Source organism: Narcine bancroftii, chromosome 4 (assembly GCF_036971445.1).
Source record: "Narcine bancroftii isolate sNarBan1 chromosome 4, sNarBan1.hap1, whole genome shotgun sequence".
In the NCBI taxonomy this organism is placed as follows: domain Eukaryota; kingdom Metazoa; phylum Chordata; class Chondrichthyes; order Torpediniformes; family Narcinidae; genus Narcine; species Narcine bancroftii.
The window spans coordinates 90,429,935-90,446,590 of record NC_091472.1 but is presented as its reverse complement, the minus strand read 5'-3'; the positions used below and the strand labels follow the sequence as shown (position 1 = coordinate 90,446,590).

Genomic DNA, 16,656 nt, shown 5'->3' with positions numbered 1-16,656 from the left:
ACATTCAAGGAGGCAATAACTGCATTAACTGGGGATGTAAATGGAAAATAAGATTCTGTGCTACCAACTTTTTCCCCTTGCCTTCATTGTGTTGCATTGTATGCACAAGTTTAAGTTCAAATGATTTGGGATCTCATATTCATTGTTTGGATAACACTGCCCCAATGTCTGCAGTTTTGCATATATTAACAAAGGAGGCAACATCTAACAGCAGCTTTACCAATCTGCAGGAAATTATCTGCAAAGATACTGATCTTACAGGTACATAAAAATACTGCCTATTTTCTGCCTTCTTGACCAGAATGTCCAATATTTCAGCCCTACAATCTAATTATTCTGTAACTTCTAAACTTTTATCCTCTTCATCCATTTTTGGCCACGATCTGCTAGCACAGGATCAGAAAATGATCTTGCTCCATCTGTTGGGAAGTAGCAGAGTGGCAGCTCAGTGCCTATCATGTACTTAAACACTAGTCCAATAGATGGCCACACAAATGAATTACCGCAACCTTATTTTAGACATGTAGCATGACAACAGGTCCTTCTGGCCCTCGAGCCCACATCCGTCAAAAACACCCATATGACCAATTAATCTGCTAATCCTATATCTCTTTGGGATGTGGGAAGATCATGGGGAGAGCATACAAATCAGTATCTATATTGATGGATTCAAAACTAGGTTACAGGTGCTGTAATATGATTCTGTTAAGCGCTACGCTACCATGCTGTCCTTTATACTTCACTCTCAGAACTTTAAATTCTTTCCTTTCATTTAGTGAAATTCTTTAGTGGAGTCGGCATGAGTGTTAGACAAAGGCAGAGGAAGTGCTCAAGACAGAGGGTAAAGAAAGGAGAACAGGTTATGAGTAATCCAAAGTCAAGACACATATGTCTTTCATACAGGAGTGTGGGCTGCTATACCTCAGGAACTCTCGAAGATGGTTGCAATTGTGACTCCATGGGTGTCTGTATGGTTGGAAGGGAACAATTGTCACACATGTGATCTGGGTATCTTGCAGTGGAGAGGTTCTTATAATTACTGAGGTTGAGGTGGTTGGAGGGATATCTCTTCATGGTGGACCTAAAGTACAACACCCCCCTCCAGCTGATCATGTATACACCTCACCTGTGCAGAGTGGGAAGCAGGCCATGTTCAAGCATCTCACACCATTGCTGGTTGTTCTGGCCAGTAACTTCAACTGTATCATTGATGCAGTTGGATGATCCAGTGGTAGTGACAGTAGACTGGACAGCTCTTCCAGACTCCTGCTGGAGATGGTTAAGTATGCACATTTGTGCAATGCCTTCAGCAATGCTGCAGGTACAGCACAGCTACAGCTCACCTGGTCACATTTGGACTGCTCAATCCTTTCTCAGATAGACTTTGCCTTCATGTTAAAGGTTGTAATGGCCAGAACCATTGATTGTTACACTGGTGCCCTTCTCTGATCAGTGTCTCCTTCTGCCTCCTGTCACCTACTGGAAGACCAGAAGGTAAGCAGGGGAATTTGCATGCTGAATGTGAAGTTGCTGACCCCAGAGAAAGTAGAATAATTATAGAAGGGATACACTGTTTGGAGAACTGTGAAATCCTTCTCTGAATTCCCAGTGAACTGGTGGTAAGTTACTAAGGAGAACATCAAGTTTCTTTATCCTCAAAGATGTTCAGAGAGCAAAACAGAGTCAGACAGAACTGAACCAACTCCAAACTGACCTGCAGCAACTCCTTTGCAATATTAACCTCAGAGTCCTCCAAGATCATCTTTCAATCCAGAGTCCATACGATGAGATGTGCTCACATCAGAGAGGGAGCTCTGTGGCACCTTATCGTTACTCCCCCATGTTTGTTTGACTTTGGGCATTAAGGGGCTAAAACTGAGGGGGGAAGTCTCTCAAACAATAGAGGGGGGGAAGTAATGATAATACCCTCCAATGGTGTAAATATAAGTGAATGTAACAATGTACAGTGATAGAAAAGTATGGATACGAACGTAAGGGCAGGAAGAATCTGAACGGTTTACCTTTTGTCAATAATTTATTGTGAATAAAGTCCATTTTTAATTTTTAAAAAATATTTTGAAGTGTCTTTAACCAAGAGACTCAGTTCCCATCCTTACTGGATAAAACAAAAAAAAAATAAATAAGAGAAAGGCAGCATTTCCTGCTTTATTTCAATCTGGAATATTTTGCTTTTGAATATTGCTATGTGTCAACTTGGTTAAACCGGTAATGCCTCTAAAGTGCAATAGAAAATCACCATCTGATTGGGATGGCTACTTGAGTGCCTTCTTGAGGATCCAATTATCTGTAGAACTGGATCTCTGGAAGACGCAAGTTCATTAAGGGATTGGGAATGGTGAATCAAAGAAGGCCCATTTTTGATTTATTTTTAAGCCTACAGTTTGAATATAAAGTTCAGTGGAAACAAAAGATTAATATTGATGGCTGAAACATAATTTTTTCCAAAACTATCTCTTGAAGCTTGAAGTATCTGTATTTATATGATTGCTTATCATGCCATTCAAATATTGTTGACATTTCATATCTGCAGATCTTGAACTTGAGTTTAAACATGTCCATCTATTGAATAGTCATGGAAATGTACTAAAAATTGCTAATTAGATGAGTATTCTTTTTGAGCTGGACCATCACTCTATGTTTTATTTGTGGTCGTCTAATTGGCTTGGTCCCACAATGTTGATGATCATTCATACTTTGTTTCCTAAATATCAAACTAGTTTTGCTTTAATAAAAACTACACAAAAACAACAAAAAGTGAGAGTGAAACATGAAAGTTTGTAGGTACTAAGATTATATTGAAAACACAGAAATGCTGGATGAACTCAGCAGGTCTCACAGCTTTTGTTTGCACTCATCAAAAAGTGAGACACCTGTTGGCAAAAGTAGATGCTCATCCTTAAATGATAGGAGCTCGTGTCAATGGGAGTAAAATATTGCAGCATCTTGTACTCTGTTGAGAAAATTTCCTCCTTTCTACTTTCCTCATTCATGTGACTTGGACACATCCTCTACCAAAAGCTATCCAAAGAAACCAGGTGTGACCCATCTGTCATGATAATGAATATGTATGAGATGTACCGGAAGTCACGTGGTAGGAGAGAGAGATAAGAACACAAGCAGGAGGAGAAAGGAAACGGGAGAATAAAGCCACTGAAGTTTACCTGATAAAACTTGTGTTTTTTTTAAATTTTTTTATTTTTCACACCATTAATCACATTAACCATGATACACATTTTTTCCATTTCACACATATACAATGTCATTTTCTCCTCCCCTCTCCCTCCTCTCCTCCGACCCTCCCCACCTCCTCCCTCCCGTCCATTTAAGGTATAAAATCTAGGATACATTAAACCAGTCAGACAATGTTGTCATTCAATAAAAATACACCAGAAATTCCACTGAGTCCATTCTTTTCATTTCCTTTTCCTTCCGTTAACTTAGGTAGTGATTGTCCCCGGTAGGTTTTCGCTATTGTATTTAATGTAAGGCTCCCATACTTGTTCGAATATTTCAATATTATTTCTTAAACTATATGTTATTTTTTCTAATGGAATACATTTATTCATTTCTATATACCATTGTTGTATTTTCAAATTATCTTCCAATTTCCAGGTTGACATAATACATTTTTTTGCTACGGCTAGAGCTATCTTAACAAATCTTTTTTGTGCATCCTCCAAATCAATTCCAAATTCTTTGTTTTTTATGTTACTTAGGAGAAAGATCTCTGGATTCTTTGGTATATTGTTTTCTGTTATTTTATTTAATATCTGATTGAGATCTTCCCAAAATTTTTCTACTTTTTCACATGTCCAGATTGCATGAATTGTTGTTCCCATTTCTTTTTTACATCGAAAACATCTATCAGATACTGTTGGGTCCCATTTATTTAACTTTTGAGGTGTAATGTATAGCCTGTGTAACCAGTTATATTGTATCATACGTAACCTCGTATTTATTGTATTTCTCATCGTTCCAGAGCATAACTTCTCCCATGTTTCCTTTTTTATCTTTATATTTAAATCCTGTTCCCATTTTTGTTTAGTTTTACCATTTGTTTCCTCATTCTCCTTTTCTTGCAGTTTAATATACATATTTGTTATAAATCTTTTGATTATCATTGTATCTGTAATCACATATTCAAAGTTACTTCCCTCTGGCAAACTCAAACTGCTTCCTAATTTATCCTTCAAGTAGGATCTCAATTGGTAATATGCCAGTGCTGTATCTTGAGTTATATTGTATTTATCTTTCATTTGTTCAAAGGATAATAATCTATTTCCTGAAAAACAATTTTCTATTCTTTTAATCCCTTTTTTCTCCCATTCTCTAAAGGAAAGGTTATCTATTGTAAAAAGGAGTAACTTGTTTTGCGTCAATATTAGTTTTGATAATTGATAATTTGTTTTATTTCTTTCTACATGAATCTTCTTCCAAATATTGAGTAGATGATGTAATACTGGAGAACTTCTATGTTGTACCAATTTTTCATCCCATTTATATAATATGTGTTCAGGTGTCTTTTCCCCTATTTTATCTAATTCTAATCTAGTCCAATCTGGCTTTTCCCTTGTTTGATAAAAATCTGATAGGTATCTTAATTGTGCGGCTCTATAATAATTTTTAAAGTTTGGCAGTTGTAAGCCTCCTTGTTTATACCATTCTGTTAATTTATCTAGTGCTATCCTCGGTTTCCCCCCTTTCCATAAAAATTTCCTTATTATTTTCTTTAACTCCTTGAAGAATTTCTCTGTCAGTTGTATTGGCAATGTCTGAAATAGGTATAATATCCTTGGAAAAATGTTCATTTTAATACAGTTTATCCTTCCTATTAGTGTTAATGGTAAATCTTTCCAATGCTCTAAATCATCCTGTAATTTTTTCATTAGTGGATAATAATTGAGTTTATATAGTTGGCCAAGATTTTTGTTTATTTGTACACCTAGGTATCTTATTGCTTGCATTTGCCATCTAAATGGTGATTCTTTCTTAAATTTTGAGAAATCCGCATCATTCATAGGCATTGCTTCACTTTTATTTACGTTGATCTTGTAAATCGACACTTCTCCATATTCCTTCAATTTCTTATATAATTCTTTTATTGATAGTTCTGGTTCTGTTAAGTATACTATAACATCATCCGCAAATAAACTGATTTTATATTCCTTGTCTTTTATTTTTATCCCTTTTATATTATTTTCTGTTCTTATCAATTCTGCTAGTGGTTCTATAGCTAATGCAAACAATAAAGGTGATAGTGGGCATCCCTGCCGCGTTGACCTGCTTAAGTTAAATTGCTTTGATACATGTCCATTTACTGTCACTTTCGCTAATGGTCCCTTATATAATGCTTTAATCCAATTAATATACTTCTCCGGTAAACTGAATTTTTGCAATACTTTGAACAAATAATTCCATTCTACTCTGTCAAAGGCCTTCTCTGCGTCTAAAGCAACTGCTACTGTTGGTGCTTTATTCCCTTTTACTGCATGAATTAAGTTAATAAATTTACAAATATTGTCTGTTGTCCGTCTTTTTTTGATAAATCCAGTTTGGTCTAGATTTACCATTTTCGGTACATACTCTGCTAATCTCTTTGCTAATAGTTTAGCTATTATCTTACAATCTGTGTTAAGTAAAGATATTGGTCTATATGACGCTGGTGTGAGTGGATCTTTCCCTTGCTTTAGTATTACTGTAATTATTGCTGTTTTACATGAATCTGGTAAGCTTTGCGTTTTATCAATCTGGTTGATTACTTCCAGGAGGGGCGGAATTAATAAGTCTTTAAATGTTTTATAGAATTCTCCTGGTGTCTTATTATTTGGTAATTTTTTAATTATCTCTTGTATTTCTACTATTCCAAATGGCTCTGTTAATTTATTTTGTTCCTCTATTTGTAGTTTTGGTAGTTCAATTTTAGTTAGAAATTCATCTATTTTCCCTTCTTTCCCTTCGTTTTCAGTTCGGTATAATTGTTCATAGAATCCTCTAAAGTTTTCCTTAATTTCTTTTGGATTATATGTAATTTGTTTGTCTTTTTTCCTTGATGCCAATACCATTTTCTTAGCTTGTTCTGTCTTAAGCTGCCATGCTAGGATTTTGTGCGTTTTTTCACCTAGTTCATAATATTTCTGCTTGTCTTCATTAAATTTTCTCCACCTTATATGTTTGTAGTGTTTCATATTTTATTTTTTTATCCGCCAATTCTCTTCTTTTAGTGATATCTTCCTTCATTACTAATTCTTTTTCTATATTTACTATTTCCCTTTCCAACTGCTCTGTTTCCTGATTATAGTCCTTCTTCATCTTGGTTACATAACTTATTATTTGCCCTCTAATGAATGCTTTCATTGCATCCCATAGTATAAACTTATCTTCCACTGATTCCGTATTTATTTCAAAATACATTTTAATTTGTTTTTCAATAAATTCTCTAAAATCCTGCCTTTTAAGTAACATGGGGTTTAATCTCCATCTATACATTCTTGGAGGGATGTCCTCTAACTTTACTGTCAATATTAAGGGTGAATGGTCCGATAGTATTCTAGCTTTATATTCTGTTTTTTTTTACTCTATCTTGCATACGAGTTGATAACAAAAATAGGTCTATTCTTGAGTATGTTTTATGTCTAGCCGAGTAATATGAATATTCCTTTTCCTTTGGGTGTTGTTTCCTCCATATATCCAAAAGTTGCATTTCTTCCATCGATTTAATTATAAATTTGGTTACTTTGTTCTTTCTGTTAATTTTTTTCCCAGTTTTGTCCATATTTGAATCCAAATTCAGGTTGAAATCCCCTCCTATTAATATGTTCCCTTGCATATCTGTTATCTTCAAAAAGATATCTTGCATAAACTTTTGATCTTCTTCGTTAGGTGAATATACATTGAGTAGATTCCAAAACTCTGAATATATCTGACATTTTATCATTACATATCTCCCTGCTGGATCTATTATTTCCTCTTCTATTTTAAATGGCACATTTTTACTAATTAATATAGCTACTCCTCTTGCTTTTGAATTATACGATGCTGCTGTTACGTGTCCTACCCAATCTCTCTTTAATTTCTTATGCTCCAATTCAGTTAAATGTGTTTCTTGCACAAATGCTATATCAATTTTTTCTTTTTTCAGTAAATTTAGCAGTTTCTTCCTTTTAATTTGGTTATGTATTCCATTAATATTTAAAGTCATATAGTTCAACGTAGCCGTTTTATACTTTGTTTATCTTCCCTTTCCGTTTCTCCATCATTACCTTTCCTTCTTATCCATTTCTGTTTTCTTGTTTTGAATCCTTTATAAGACAACATTCCTAAAACATCAAACATTTTCCTTATTCTCCTATTTAAAACTTCTTTAGCCCCAATCCCCCCTTCCCCTCCTGAGTTGTCCTTTATCCCTTGTCGGACAACCACATCTCCCCTCTCCATTTGGATTTGCGAATTCACTCGCAAGCGTCAGCTGATTTTGCAGTGACCGTAACACCCCCCCCACCCAGCCCCCCCCAGAAAAGATTTCACTTTTCATATGTGACAAAGGTCACTCTTTTAATTCCCTCCTTATTCCTTCTATTCCTTTTCCTTCCCTTATTAATTCTTGTCTGTACTATCTATATTTTCCTCTAAATATGGATACATTCATGTATGGACATTATACATATACACACATATACCTCTTTACCCACATACATATAAATCGTGGTCATTTTTACTCTTATTACATGTCTTCATCTCTCTGTTTGTTATGTAGTTGTTCTGCAAATTTCCTTGCTTCCTCTGGATCCGAGAATAGTTTTTTTCCATAAGATTGTTTTCGATGTTTTGAACTCCTTCCTCTTCTTCAGGAGTTCAAAACTTATGTCTTTTTAGTTCGCAGTCTTTTGTACTCTCGTTACACGTCTTCATCTCTCAGTCTATTTTGTAATTGTTCTGTAAATTTTCGTGCTTCTTCTGGATCCGAGAATAGTCTGTTTTGTTGTCCTGGAATAAATATTTTCAATACCGTTGGATGCTTTAGTATAAATTTATACCCTTTCTTCCATAAAATCGCCTTTGCTGTATTGAACTCCTTTTTCTTCTTCAGGAGTTCAAAACTTATATCTGGATAAATGAAGATTTTTTGCCCTTTGTACTCCAGTGGCTTATTGTCCTCTCTTACTTTTTCCATTGTTTTCTCCAGTACCTTTTCTCTTGTAGTATATCTTAGGAATTTTACTAAAACAAATCTTGGCTTTTGTTGTGATTGTGGTTTAAAGGCCAATGCTCTATGTGCCCTTTCTATTTCCATTTCTTGCTGTAGTTCTGGACATCCTAGGATCCTAGGGATCCAATCTTTTATAAACTCTCTCATATTCTTGCCTTCTTCATCTTCCTTAAGGCCCACTATCTTCATGTTATTTCTTCTGTTATAATTTTCCATTATATCTATTTTCTGAGCTAACAGTTCTTGTGTCTCTTTAACTTTTTTATTAGATTCCTCTAATTTCTTTTTTAAGTCCTCTACCTCCATTTCTACTGCTGCTTCTCGTTCTTGCACCTTGTCCATTCTTTTTCCCATTTCTGATAAGGTCATATCTATTTTATTCATTTTCTCTTCTGTATTGTTTATTCTTCTTCTTAAATCATTAAATTCTTGCGCTTGCCATTCTTTAAATGACTCCATGTATTCTTTAATAAGAGAAAGTATATCCTTTATCTTGCCTTTCCCTTCTTCTATTTCACTGTACTCTTCCTCTTCCTCTTCTTCTTCCTCTGGGTTGGCCATCTGTTGTTTCTTTGTTGCCCTTTTCTTCTCTTCTTTCTTGTTTTCGTTGTCTTCTATGTTCTCCTCTTGCTGCAGGTGTTCTGCAGCTGTCATTGCCGGCTGTGGAGATCGACTCCCCAGCTGGTCACCCCTCCCGTCGGTGTGTTTTTTTTCATGCGCATCGCGCATGCGCGGTTGCGCACTTTTACCCGGCTCAGCGAGCCATTTTTGTAGTCCAATTTCTACCGACCTGAGGGAGCGGGTTTCTCTCTCCACTGCGGGCCTTTTCGAACAGGTAAGGCCTTTTCCTTCATCTTCCGTTGTCTTCTCTTCCTCTCTTCTTACCGTTGGTTTCGACTTTTCTTTTTTCGTCGCCATCTTCTTTCCACCTTTATATTCACTTTACTTTGATTTTTATTTTTGTGCCTTTGTGTTTTGCTTTGTTTTTTCTGACTTTTCTGGAGAGGGCTGGAGTTCACCGTCCGGCCACTACTCCATCACGTGACTCCCCCTATAAAACTTGTGTTTAATGTTTTATTAACTTCACATTTAGGGCCACAAATGTGATATTGGCGACGAGGATGAAAGAAGCCTGAAGAAAATTAAAGACTAAACAAGATTACAGAGTATTACAGACAACTTCAAGGTGATAAGAATTTTCTCTTTGTCTCAGTACTTTTGGGGCTGGAATATTTCCTCATGGCTGGGGCAGACGGTGACTTTCTAACGCATAGTGGAATTGCTCATTATGACCCAACGGGTGATGCAAGCACTGTAAGTGGGAAGTGGAAGGCATGGCTGGAAGAATTTGAATCCTACGCCGACAGTCGTGGCCTATTTCTAGATACTGGTACAGTTGAACAAAAAGTGCAGAGAAGGGCGTTACTTCTTTTTACGGTAGGACCCTCAGTTCGGGAAACATTTAAGACACTTTTAAATACTGGAAGAAAAGATGAGTACCGGAAAGCGGTAGATGCATTAAATGCACACTATGTAGTGACACCGAATGCTACATTTCAACGCCATTTGTTTTGGAGAACGAGACAAGAAGATGGCCAGACAATTGCTCAGTACGTGACGAGACTACGCCAGCTAGCTGTTGGATGCAATTACATGCCAGCTGATTTGGACAACCAATTATTGGATCAAGTCGTATAGCACTGTAGATCAGATAAACTCAAAAGACGTCTACTGGAAAGAGGGAGTGAGTTGGAACTCACCAATGCTTTAACCATTGCTGCTGCATTAGAGGCTGTTGAAGGGCAATTTCATACCATGACCCTGAAAGACAACTCAAGCCAGCAAATTAAGAGGCTCTCACATCGCCATAATCAGCCAAGATATACGTCGACACAGGACGTGGAGTGTTATCAATGTGGAAACCGAGGTCACTTTGGAAAGACCCATATTGCCCGGCCAAAGGCAAAGTTTGCAGAAAGTGTGGAGGTAAGGACCACTTTGCAAAGAAGTGCAAAAGTAAGTCCAATGCAGACCAGAAGAGGAAGAGTACAACTTCCAAAGGCAAAGCCTGGGGGAAAGGAAAGTATCCTGGAAAGAAAGATACCATTTGCCAGATAGACGGTGACGATGATGATACCCAGGAGGAACAGAGTTGTTACCAATTTATGTTGAATGAAGTACATCATGAGAAGGTCCCAGTGATCATTGGTGGAGTGACAGTGCAGGTCATTGTAGACTCAGGCAGTGACAGTAATGTGATTGATCGACATTTATGCGAGAAGTTGAAAAGGAAAAAGATCATCTGTACCTCAAAGAAGTGTTCCAAGAAACTGTATCCATACACAGCAACCAAGCCATTGCAGACCATTGGATGTTTTACTGCAACTGTTGAAGCTGGAGATAAGTACACCGAAGCAGAGTTTATGGTCATAGAAGAGAGGGGAGAACCATTGCTGAGTAGAAGCGCAAGACCTGGCAATACTTCATATTGGAGCTTGTGTCAATTCAATTCAGTCATACAAGGATATGAAGCCAGAATTCCCCGGAGTCTTCCAAGGAGTAGGAAAGCTGAAAGGTCGACAATTGAAGCTAGCGGTAGATGAAACGGTCAAACCTAAGGCACAACCAATGCGCCGAACTCCGTTTGGACTTTGTGGGAAAGTCGAAGCCAAAATTAAAGAATTGATCGAACAAGACATTATTGAACCGGTGGAACATTCGACACAATGGGTCAGTCCAGTAGTGATTGTGCCCAAACCAAAGGGTGACATAAGACTATGTGTTGACATGAGAATGGCCAATGAAGCTATAATTAGAGAACGACACCCTATACCAACAGTGGAGGAAATACTTCAAGAACTAACTACCAGCAAGGTATTCTCAAAAATTGATCTGAAATGGGGCTATCATCAATTAGAGCTGGATCCAGGTTCCCGAGATGTAACAACATTTGTGACTCACTGTAGATTGTATCGTTACAGGAGACTATCATTTGGAATTAATGCAGCTTTGGAGATCTACCAGTATGAAATCCATCGAGTGATTTAAGGCATTCCTGGAGTTGCCAATATTTCTGATGACATCATAGTCCATGCACCAACGAAGGACGAGCATGACAAACGGTTGAGGCGTGTACTATCTAGACTACAGGAGGCAGGCCTTACCGTGAATGGAAACAAGTGCCAGTTCGGTGTGTCAGAAATGGACTTCATGGGACACAGACTTACACGGGAAGGACTAAACCCTGCAGAGGCCAAGGTGAAAGCTATTGCAGAGGCACGTGCACCTCAGAACGCAACAGAGGTGAGGAGTTTCCTGGGATTGGTCAATTTTTGTGCAAAGTTCATTCCTAATTTCGCTACAGTGGCAGAACCACTAAGGAAACTAACCAGGAAAGGTGTACCATTTCATTTTGGATCTGAGCAGAAGAAAGCATTCACAGCACTGAAGCAAAGCCTGACAGATGCAAAAACTCTTGGATATTACGATCCGGCGGCATCAACCAAAGTCATAGCGGATGCCAGCCCAGTTGGTTTAGGAGCCGTGTTGGTCCAGATGCATGATGGAGGACCAAGAATCATTGCCTATGCCAGAAGATCGTTATCAGATGTGGAAAGAAGATACTCTCAGACAGAGAAAGAAGCACTTGGACTTGTATGGGCCTGTGAGAGGTTCCATGCATATTTATACGGCATTGAATTTGAACTCATCACAGATCATAAGCCATTAGAGGTGATCTATGCACCTAGATCCAAACCATGTGCCAGAATAGAGAGATGGGTACTCAGACTACAACCCTACAAATATAAAGTAATCCACATTGCAGGGAAAGCAAACATTGCTGATCCGCTGTCCAGATTGGTGAAGGATGGTGGTCCACAATCCAAGTCAGAATTGGGAACAGAAACAGAGAGCTTTGTACGCTTCGTACAGGCGACACCGAAAGCTGTGACTACGAAGGAAGTCGAGAGAGAATCTGAACGTGATCCAGAACTCATGGAAGTAAGAGAATGCATACAGAGTGGACAATGGGACTAGTAAGAGAATGCATACAGAGTGGACAATGGGACAAGTGTACTCACAAGGCTTACATTCCCATTAGAGACGAACTTTGTTGCATCGGACAGTGTGTATTAAGAGGTTGCAGATTGGTGATTCCGCAAAGATTGAGACCAAAGATCGTATCCTTAGCGCATGAAGGACACCTAGGTATTGTTGGTAACAAGCAAAACCTCAGGACCAAGGTATGGTGGCCAGGTTGTGATAAAGACGCAGAGAAATTTGTTAAAACTTGTCACGGATGTCAAATCACAAGTAGGAGTAATCCGTCAGAACCGATCCGGAGTACGCAACTCCTGACAGGACCATGGATCGACGTAGCTGTTGATTTTCTTGGACCTTTACCGACGGGTGAATCAATTATGGTAGTGATAGATTACTACAGCAGATACTATGAGTACGTGGTGTTGAAGTCCACAACCACTGAAAAAACAATACAAGCATTAGCAGAGATATTCGCAAGATATGGATTACCTGTTACATTATACTCTGACTATGGTCCACAATTCATTTCAGAGACATTTGCGGAATACATGAGGACCACAGGTATCCACCATCATAAAGTAACTCCGAAATGGCTGCAAGCCAACGGAGAAGTAGAGAGACAAAATCAGTCCATTGAAAAACGATTGAGGATTGCACACGCAGAAGGACAAAATTGGCGAGAAGCATTGCTATCTTATGTGGCTGTCTATCGAGCAACGCCTCATGCAACCACTGGAAAAAGTCCTGCAGAAGCATTTTTTGGGAGAAAAATCCGCACAAAAATGCCAGAAATAAAGGAAATCCGAGATGACCAGGAGATGAGGGACCACGATGCTGAAAAGAAAGGTGCAGCAAAGCTGTACACAGATTCGAAACGTGGAGCCAAGTACTCAGACATCATGCCAGGAGATAATGTTCTAGTGAGGCATGAAACTGGTGGTAAGCTAGACATACCTTATTACCATCAACCCTATACTGTCGTATCCAGAAGTGGCAGTACGGTGACAGTCAAGTCTCCGACTGGAGTCCTGTATAAGAAAAATGTATCAGGTGTAAAAAGGTACCAGTCCAGAGATACATCGAGCGAAGAGGTTGAAAGGCCAATACGAGATGTTGAAACTGAGAGACCTGATGATGTTCCAGAGGCAGTTACCAGCACTCCTGATGAAGTGACTAGAGCGCCAGAAACACCCGAAGCCGTGGCGAGCAGTATTTTCGACGCCGAGAGTGAACAACCGAGAAGCGACGACAATATCGCAGGCAGGCCGAAACAAAACGGAAAGTGCCCAAACGATACGAAGACTTTGTGCCGTAGTTTTAATAAGAACTTTGGGACAGTATTTAATCTTATATCATAAAGTGCATGTATGAGTGCTGTAGGAAGTAAATTTTATGTAGTTGAGTTATAGTATTACCATTAGTTACGATGTTTGTATGTTTCCGAGGGATATTGGTAAGTGAAGGTAAAGTTTATTTCTAATTAAAGGAGGGATGTCATGATAATGAATATGTATGAGATGTACCAGAAGTCACGTGGTAGGAGAGAGAGATAAGAACACAAGCAGGAGAACAAAGGAAATGGGAGAATAAAGCCATTGAGAAATTTACCTGACAAAACTTGTGTTTAATGTTTTATTAACTTCACATTTCGGGCCACAAATGTGACACCATCCTCCATTTACTTTCTAGCACGGGAAGAACTGATTGATCAAGGGGGCACTGGAGAGCAGTTAATGGAGAGACAACTGACAGAGCTCCTGCGAATTGTATTAATAACATATTAATTAACATGAATCCAGGCAAAGTTGTACCATTGGATTATAGTTGGCAACGCTTTGATGTAACAGGGGTGAATTCTGAAGTGTTGAAATGCCTAACAAGAAGGCTAAAAGTAGAGACAGCCCCAGAGGCCTATCACGCAGATTAAAACCTCAACCTCACCTGATCCTATCTCCCCTGGCAGTTCACTGTCAGACCAGAACAGGTAACTGACTTTGAGCAGCTAAAGCTAGCAGTACTTCATAAAATACATTGTAGAGACCATTAAAATGGAGATAAGAATTCGTATTGGAGAAGAACTGGCTATCCTTAAGGCAGAGCTACAGACCATAAAAACACAGTTCAGACACCAGACTGAGAGAAATTAAAGATATTTTTGGGGAGATTGAACATTCAATGTCAGAGTGTACTGATGACATCTGCTCAATGCAAAAGAAAATTAAAACTCTCACTGCCAATATGATAAAGCTGGAAAACAGATGTGAGAATTTGAAAGCAAGGTTCCCTGAAAAATAATATCAGGATAGTGGAGGTTCCCAAAAGAACCAACAGCATGAGTAAAAACACAGCATCAGTTTTATTAAGAGAGGCATTTGGACTGGATAAAGAGCCACAGGTGGACCGAGGACATTGCATCCTAAGGCCGATACCAGGGCCAGGGAGCACCGCAAAATAACACTGAAGATTGTGTGGATGTCCTACACCATGCTAGGGAACACCACGAGGTAACACTGAAGGGGATAACTATCCCAGTTTTCCCTGATATTACCGCAAAAGTGGCCCAAGCCCAGGCAGTGTTTAACAACATCAGATGGGAACTGCACACTGCAGGTGGTCCTTCTTTTTTTTCTTTGGCTTGGCTTCGCGGACGAAGATTTATGGAGGGGGTAAAAAGTCCACGTCAGCTGCAGGTGGTCCAATACAGGTTAATCTACCCAGCCCAACTGTGGTGATATGTAATTACACCACTAGGTCACCAGGGGCCATCCCAGTAACCTTGTATATAAAGCAGTCCTGAGCTACAGTCTCGCCTTCCAGGTTCATCTTGCAGAGAGACAAGACCTCTTAGTGTACTTATTAGTTTATTAAAGTTGTCTTATAATACTCGCACTGCTGGTGTGGTTATTGTCAGTATACCGACTACAAATCACTTATGACAATGAGGTGAAAGATTTCATCTTGGCTGAAGAAGTGAGAATATATGTCAAGAAGTTGAAAAACAACTGATTACAGTGCAAGTCCAATGGAGCACTGCCACATATTGGGCATTCTTATTTTAATTTGCAGTTACCAAAAAGGCAGAATTCCAATACATTATTACTGTTAAATATATACATGAATTTATTGGGCTGAACAATGTAGAGCCAACCAAAGTACCTTGAATGTGCCTGTAAATCTACTTCAAAATATGCAGGGAGGGATGGTTATGTTTCTTATCTACTTAAGCTCACTCTTATATTGATATGTTCTGAAACTCTTTTTCCAATTCAGTTATCTGTTTCTCTAACTCCAAACTTTCTGCCAAATATTTATCTTTTTCTTTCACTAAATAACTAATGATTGGGCCTCATAAATATGCCTTCAATGCATCCCATAAAATAAAATTACTCTGTACTGAATTCATATTTATACTAAAAAAAAGCAATTTGCTCTTTGACAAAACTAACAAACTCAGGTTTCTTCGATAACATTACATTAAATCTCCAGCAATAAGTTGATTGCATAACTTCAAATCCAGCATAAGAAATAAATAACATAGAATAATCACACACAATTTTATTCAGTCTGAGTAATTCGAGCTTGAAGATGTGCTGATACCAAAAATAAATCTATTCTGGAAAATGAATCATGTCGAGAAGAATAGAATGAAAAATCTTTTTCTGTAGGATTTAATCTTCTCCAAATCTAAATTCATTTGTATGGCCGTCTTCGATTTTTTAATACTTTTCGGAGATTTATCCACTAACGGATCTAAAACACAAATGAAGTCTCCCCCAATTAAAATATTTTCCTTAGCCTGATTTAACGTCAGAAAAGCTTCATATATAAATTGTTCATCATTTACATTAGGTGCATACACATTGAACAATGTCCATGATTCTGCAAAAGGTTTACAATTCACCATTAAAATTCAACCAGCTGTTTAAAAGAATGAATCCAGTTCAAATTGTATTTTCTTATAGACCAAAATCGCCACTCCTTGTGCCTTAGAATTAAAGGATAATGAAATTATGTGTCCTACCCATTCTCTCTTCAATTTCAAGTGTTCTTTTTCAGTTAAATGTGTTTCCTGTAAAAAGGCTATATTGTGGCGGTGTGAACAGTGGAAGAAAAACAGCCACCACGTTGAGGGTCGTTAATGACGGTTTTTATTCAAATTCAGCACGCCCCTTTAAGGGCAGCACGAGCTCAGTCACCTGGTGTATTATTACATCATAATCGTTGTCCAGGGTGTGCGCTGGAAGGGATGCCGGTGTCAGAGAGAAACCTCTGACGACGCCATTTCCCCATGGCTGCCCCACCATGTGGCCCCCCCCAGAACTAGCTACGCGTCCTGTCGCTTGGGCGCGGACCATCTGCACTGGCTGTGATAAGTCCAGATGGGC

At 38.5% G+C, this 16,656-nt stretch overlaps 1 long non-coding RNA gene across 1 annotated transcript in view; it reads right to left on the bottom strand.

Annotated features, from left to right (window-relative positions):
• Positions 1 to 16,409, bottom strand: part of LOC138760818 (uncharacterized) — a 121,775-nt gene extending 105,366 nt beyond the window's left edge. The window contains exon 1 of the long non-coding RNA XR_011355890.1: positions 16,293 to 16,409. This is a non-coding gene — a long non-coding RNA (uncharacterized lncRNA). The remainder of the gene's footprint in view (positions 1 to 16,292) is intronic.
• Positions 16,410 to 16,656: the final 247 nt, after the last annotated feature.